We start from the raw sequence: 7,338 nt of genomic DNA, 5'->3' as shown, positions 1-7,338 counted from the left end.
TGCACCATTATTCCTCTGAATGGTATTACATCTCAAAATTTCCTTCCCTTCTGCTTGCAGCCCCTGATAACTAATGTTGTCCCATTTGTCTTTTCACAAGAGCTGAAGTCTTTTTTCTGTTTTAGGGAGTTAAAATCAAACTGTCTGAGCCACTGCATTATGTTTGTATTTCCTGCCCTTCTGGGGAAGTTTTGTATACCAGACACAGCTGATATTTATAATCTGGGGTTTTGCCCGTTTTTGGGATGGGGGGAGGGATGTGGCTGGAAAATGTAAATATTTAGGCTAACATTAAGGTGCATAAGTGAATTTTTAGTGCTCAAAGCACTTATTTTGTTGTGAAAATCTATTTTTTTTTAAGCTTATGTACCAGATATATATTTTTACATGGAAATAAAAGAGAGCAAAATGGACACAAAAACACCTCATACATCATTCAAATATTTTCTATGTAAAATAACTGGTAAAAGTCTAGATATTTTTGTTCTGTTCCTAATTAAAGAAATGTTAATAAGCTTGGTGTGCATCACTCTTCCCCGATTCATCTGTAGTAAGACACGCATCATGAAAAAGCACCCAGGATAACTCGAAGAGTGGATTTACACAGAGTTGCAGCACTGATGGATCTCAGTGCTATGTTGAGACCTGAAATTACATCTCAGAAAGTGGCTTGGCACAGGCAGATGTTGCTGGTCTGCATCCTCCCCTTGCAGACTTTTCACCAGCTTCCCAACTTGAAGGTATTTTTCCAGCGATACATGGTGGTGAGCTTTACTCAGTACTTTCTGCAAAGGTGTGTGGTTCTTGGATCCTGGGATCCGTGTTCCAGCCTCTTCATATAACTCAGAAGTGGAAGCACAATTGTGGTGTGGTGCAGAGGCAGAAGATGACAACAGCTCTGTCAGGAACCTTCTGCCACGCCAAGAAGTGAGGCATCGTTGGACTCAATGCACACGACCCTCTGGGAGCTGGTCAGGCTGGGAGTTATGGAGAAGCTGTCTCGACAGTGGGGTCTAAGGGATGAACTGACCGCAGCCGACAGCTACTTCAGGGTGAGGTATAATGATGACAGAGTCAACCTCTTCTCAGCTGTGGAAGACAGTGACTAACAGTCACAATCTGTGGCTTGGAATATTCAAATCAGGCAACAGAAAAGAATAATCCAAGAGTGTGGTGAAGCCAGGGGACAGATACCTAGAGAGGAAGCGTTAACCATCCTCAGATAAACAAGACTTGGTATGAATAATACCTTTGCATAGCAGCACGCTTTTATTTTGTCCACCACATTGTCCTGCAGCAATGAGTTCCACCAGGTAACTGCATTACAGTAGGGGAGTGAACTTTGATTATTTTTTAAACCCATGCCTGAGGATTTCAGCCCTCCTGCTTTGGGAATGTTTCCTGTTTACCTCCTCCACACCATGAAGCTTCTGTATGTATGATTCTATGATGATTCTATAGATTCCTGCAGAACAGAAAGCTGTTATTTCTGAAAGATCATCCCACAGGCTCATCTCAAGCAGCAATTAAAAACTGAATTTCAAAGGTCTTTTTTTTTTCTCTTTTTAATCTGGTTTACCCAAGGAAACAAAGCTCATGATTGTGCTGTGAAAACTGTATCTTTAATAACTCTGGAAGCAGTACTGGAAGGGGAGACATGGAGATCATTCACTGCCAGAAAGGTCTTTCTGTCTTTCTCCAAGACACGGAGCTATTCCCCTGGTCCTCATCCGAGTGCCTCCCAGCCTGGAGAGTTTAATGCCTGAGCACAGCAGAGAAGTTTATGAAGCAAAAAGTGCTGAGATAAGTATCTAAGTCAAACATCTCCTCCCTTCAGGATGCTGAAGTGTGCCTATGAGGTTCCAACATCCCCAGAGCTTCCACAAACATCCCTGAGCAATTTGAAAGCAGGCAGGAACCTGGGATGCATTAAATATGCAAGTAGCTCTTGTTAGCGCCAGCTCCCTAAATGACTCATCTGCTCAGCTGGCTGTGAGGTGCCTGGGGCTCATTTTTCTCTTTGCAAAATCCCTGTTTTCTCCTGATGTAGGGCAGATGTGCTACTGCAGGATTTTACTTCCCTTCTCTGGAGCCACCATGTCCTTTGGGACTAAACAAAAGGTTGTGGCACCCATCACAGGTCAGAGGGAGGCTGGCACAGGAGCGATGCTGTGCTATGCACTGTCTGCAGATGTTGGAGAATTTGGGAATAGCCTTGGGTTAAAAAAAGGCTTTGTGGAGCATAATGGCTCCTATCCCAGTGCCACAGGGATGGGGAAGGGCTTGGGTTCAGCCAAGGACTTCAGAGAACTCATAAGAGTCAAAGAAAACCATGAAGCAAGAGTGTGGCATTCAGCTCCCTGCTGAAAAAAGACCCTGAGTCAGAGCTGAAATGCCAGCGGCGAGTGTGGGACTCCTGTGTGTCTGCATCAATGTAGAACACAGCAAAAGCAAATGAGGTCTCACACGAGAGTCTCTTTCTGGAGAGGTGGCTGTGGGAGAAACAACAGCATGATCTGCCTGCAAATTTCTTTACAGCCTCAGTGAAACACCATCCATTCAACTCCAATGAGGTACCTCACTTTGATGTTTTGGGATACTGGGTGATGGCATCTGCTCCTGAAATCCTTTGGGCAGGACTCACCACCTGTTGTAGTCACTTAGTGCTGGCCATACTTTGACTGCCCCAGGGTCTCTGCTCTCTTCCAGTGTCTGAGCTCACCCAACCTTCCCTCCTTCCAAGCTGGCTCACTGCTGGGGCCAGGTTCCTCAGCAGCAAGGAGGATAACTGGGAAAGCAGTGTTCAGATGACACCCACTGCATCATGAGTTCAGCAGCTCAACGACTGCTGCTTCTTAAAAATATCTGGCACTTTTTCTCCCAAATCATGTGTTTTGGTGGAAATCTTGAAGGAAATCTGGGACTTTGCAGGAACCCTGGATTGTAGGGTTCCTCTTGCAGAACAGCTGGGTCCAGGTGCTGTCTGCTGGAGCACAGGGTTGCTCTGTACTCAGCAAGTGGTGGTATGCATTTAACACCCTCCTGCTGGGAAGAGTAATCATGAGTATAAAGAGGATCCATATTTTCAGGATCGTTTTATGACTTCAGCCTCTGTTAGAAGGATAAACTTCACCACCATCTGAGTAAATCCTCCAGCAGCTATTTTATTAACTTTAATGAAGGTGTACTACTTAGGAGTTGCCATACTGGAACAGACGTCTCTTTTGTCATTTAATATTTCATATCCACTGGGTGAGTTACCAGTTGCTCTGGGCTATGCCCTAATGATGGACTAAGGTAAGCATTTTGCCATCTGTTCATGTGGCTGTCAGGTGAGCATAGGTAAGAGCTGACAGTCTCAGGACAACTTGCTGTAGGCATCCTGGGCTGGAGGCCATGACCAGCCCTGCACTCATGATCTACCTCCTTTGGGTCTTACTCATCTTGCAGTTTTCCAGTAGTGCAAGCATTCTCCACACTTAGGTGCACTGTGGGGGAGTAAGAGCTGAGATGTACACAAGGTGGATGTGCTGGTTTTGGGAGCTGCATATAGGTGGAGGTAATGCTATAGAAGGCTTTGATTTCTGATGTGATGGTTCTGATTTCCGACGTGGTGGCAAAATGTTCTGCTGTTTTGGTGACTGCTCATTTCTGAGGACTTGGAATTTTTTAGTCCTTGGATTGCTTCTGTAACCCATAACTGGCCTTGTTAGGAACTAGGCTGATGTCTTCTCTGTGCTGGAAACACTGGACAGTCTAAGTCCTTCCTGCTTGACTTTGCAATCTGCTCGATATTACTGCTCTCTGGTGCAAAAATAAATACCTAAGCATAACAGGGCTGCAGCAAAATGAAAATGTCACCACTCAGGAGGAAATCATCTTCCCACTTCTGTTCCTAGCTGTTACAGCAATTTCCTCCCAAGACACCCTTTTGTGCTATGACTTCTAAATCCATTAAAACTCACAGATATTCTTATATTACACTGTCTTGTAAGCAGCCCATAGAAATAGGAGGATTAAAAAAAAGCCCCTTCTGCACAAGCTTGTAACAGAAAACTCCAAGAGCCTCCCTCTTTGGTGCTACACGCTTGTATAGCAGCACCTCTCATGTCTGGGGAAGTCAGTTGGGTGGGATAAGGGTATCAACCCTTGCTTTCCAAATGGATTTTCTGAGAGTTCTGCATACCCCTGGCCCCAAGGCTTTTGTTTAATCCATGTGCAAGTACTTTCTAAATCTCTAGACTGTGCACATAGATGTAGCATGGACAGTGTCATAGGGTAAAACTGCAGCATCCAGAACTTTGGCCAGCAAGGCTGTTACTCATCTGGGTAATATCCCAAGGAACCCAAGGGCATGAGACAGCTTAGTCCTGTTCATTTTAATAAGACTATATCATCAAAACACCACGTGTAACATCATGTTAACATCACCAGAGCTCAACCTTCTTGTTAATTTTGCATTGACAATGCTGGTATAGGCTCCACCTAACAATCAGTACCAAGTTGTAATACTTAAGTTAGACTACCTGGACACAGCCCATGTGTCTCCACTGCCTAATTGCAATGCCCGGGGCCTAGCATTTGGGATAGCACAGAGTCTGCATTTCCACTCGCTCTCCTAAGCAGGACACCATAGGAAATGGACTAGAAGGATTTGTAATCTGAGGGTGCTGAGGCGCTGGCACAGGTTGCCCAGAGAAGCTGTGGCTGCCCTATCCCTGGCAGTGTTCAAGGCCAGGTTGGACAGGGTTTGGAGCAACCTTGTCTAGTGGAAGGTGTCCCTGCCCATGGCAGGGGGATTGGAAGTGTACGAGCTTTAAAGTCCCTTCCAACCCAAATACAATGATTCTATGATGTAATGGTTCTGCCAAGTCCAGCTGAAAAACAAGGCACTGTCAAGGATGGAAAGCAATCTGGACTATCAGAAATCACTGCTGCTACTGAACAGCTGTTAGAGATAAATGGGATAGTTCAGGGGGACGCAGTAACAGCCTCTAATGATCAGCTTGTACAGTGGGCAGAAGCATTTTTCTGCTTGGTTCCAGCAGGTTTGGTTTTTTGATCTCCAGCACACTGCACAACTTCCAAGTCCCACATTACCTGGGCTTTCCATTATATAGTCAGTTCAGGATCTCTGTCCCAGTGGGGTGGAACTCTGTGAAGGTGTGAGTACTCCTCATGGGTCTGGCTACAGGAAAAGCAGGTTTCAGCCTGACATTCACATCCATACAGACACTTTTAATGTCCATTTTGAGTTTTCCTTGTCCCCTGCTGTAAACAGCTTTGCCAGATGGAACACTGAAACAGGGTCTCTAGGGGTAGAGAGAGACAACGCTACCCACATGAATCATAAGGCTTCCTGTAAGAATCAGTATTTTCTCTTTCTTTTCCTTTTTCTTCTTGTTTTTTTTTTGGGAAGAAGTGGGGGTAGAGAAGGGACATTTACAACAAAAGAATAACCCAGAAGTGTTGTCTTGGCAAATGTGATCGCATAAACCTGCCTCTGGGTTTAATGACCTAAATAAGAAGTATAATTTTCGGAGAAACTGAGCCTGAAACAAATTCCTTGAACAGCAGAGGGAACAGTACATGCTTTATGTCCTGAAAATCAGCCTAGACTAGATTGCAGGTGCTTAAATATAGATTTAGGTGCCTGGCTGTGGGCAGATGAGAAATAATTCTAGTCATGTCTTGCGATCATTTTAGTAGCAAAAAATAGGCAAAAATACTGTGATCCAATTGTAACACTGCTAAATCAAAACTAGCTTTGGTAATTACTCCTTATTTGCCTAACAGCCAGCATAGATGGCTCCTTATCTTCTCTGCTGTGTGCTGCATGGATGAAATGCAGACATGTACCTAAAAAGCTATTAAAAACTGAAAGGAAAAGTCATATGGAAGAACTGCGCATTTTACTGTGTTTAATAACCCAATTATAGTGTTTGAGGAGGTGCTTTCTTCTTCATTTTTCATGGGACTTAGCCCTGAAATATTAGCATAACCATTTCCCAGAAATACCACACATATTCTATGGAAAAACAACAAAATGAAAATCAAAATGGTATTTTTCTTTTCACTCCTGCTTTATAACAGGCTAGACTGAAACTTAAGATTTGCCCTCTAGTTAAATGTTGTCCAGCTGGATTATCTTGCAAGTAACAAAAGGACAGAAAAACAAGGATCCAGATATACAGAATTTGCTTTAAGAATGGATGCCTGCTTTTCACAGGCAGAGGATACTGAGTGGTGTAAAAGCCCTTTAACCCATTGGAGAAAGGTGTAATAAGAAGCAAAGGACAGGAATGAAAAACCGTGATGAATTCAACTTGAAAACATGCTGCAGAACTTTGAGATAATCTTCCCTGAACTGATCCAGTCCTAGACGTTGAGAGTCCAAATGTGCTTGCACGGATTTGAGCTACTCTTGCAAACTACCCTTTACTTCTGTTCAAGTGGAGGTCTACATGGGAAGATGTTCAGAAGTAAGTTCTGAACCCTTCAAGGATAAAAGGTTTTGATGTACTGTGGAAATAGGCAGGCAGCTAAGGGAAAGCAAAGACTACTAATGCTCTCCTTGAGGGGAGAGGGAAACGGGAGAATCCTCAACTTGGATGGGCCACCATTCATGTAGGAAAGAGCTGCTGGGAGTAGAGAAATCTTCAGAGCACTGCACCACCATGCACACGGGTCCATCCCCAGGAAACCAGGCTTCAATGCTTCTACTGTTTATAGGAGATGCTCTCCCATGCCAGCTTGGTGGAAAGAACAAAACATGCTTTCATCCTGGGAAAGAAGACCACAAAGACATCGATTCACTAGCCCCATCCTATCCTGAGACCTGCAGACTTCAGCTATCTCAGGCACTGCTCTGCTTCTGAGCTGTTTCCTTTGATCCCTGATGAGGAACTGGCAGCTCTCTCAAACTGTGGTTCATTTTCCTGGCCCCTCGGCAGAGAAGGCAACAAGAGCAGGTAGCATTGTGTCTTAACTTGCTTTAGGTTTGCTAAGCTTGCTGCTTTGAGAGTTGTGGGTACCAACCTGCATGTCCAGACTGAAACCATACGGTGCTAGGATGCTTACGGGCTAAAGCTGAATTCGGTGTTTCTCTTGAGCCATTTTAACAATAGCCAGCAATAGCGGAATTGAACAGCTTTGGGTGAAAAATAAAACAAGTTATTGACATATATGTGGCAACAGCAGAGTTGAAACTTTCGGGCCAGTGTAACTAAAATAGGTTGCTCTTCCTTCATGGCAACCTGGAGATGGTTTCTGGTGCTTCACAGTGGGAAGGGCTGTATCTCTTTGCCATTCACAGTCCTACAGTCTCTTTGTCATGAG

At 44.3% G+C, this 7,338-nt stretch overlaps 1 long non-coding RNA gene across 1 annotated transcript in view; it reads right to left on the bottom strand.

The window, feature by feature from the left end:
* Positions 1–7,338, bottom strand: part of LOC134165864 (uncharacterized) — a 303,752-nt gene that overhangs the window by 34,321 nt on the left and 262,093 nt on the right. The gene's annotated exons all lie outside the window — the stretch shown is intronic.

This window comes from Pezoporus occidentalis, unplaced genomic scaffold (assembly GCF_034315485.1).
Source record: "Pezoporus occidentalis ecotype Australia unplaced genomic scaffold, CSIRO_AGI_Poc_V1 ctg25, whole genome shotgun sequence".
In the NCBI taxonomy this organism is placed as follows: Eukaryota; Metazoa; Chordata; class Aves; order Psittaciformes; family Psittacidae; genus Pezoporus; species Pezoporus occidentalis.
This window is presented reverse-complemented; position numbering and strand designations above follow the sequence as displayed.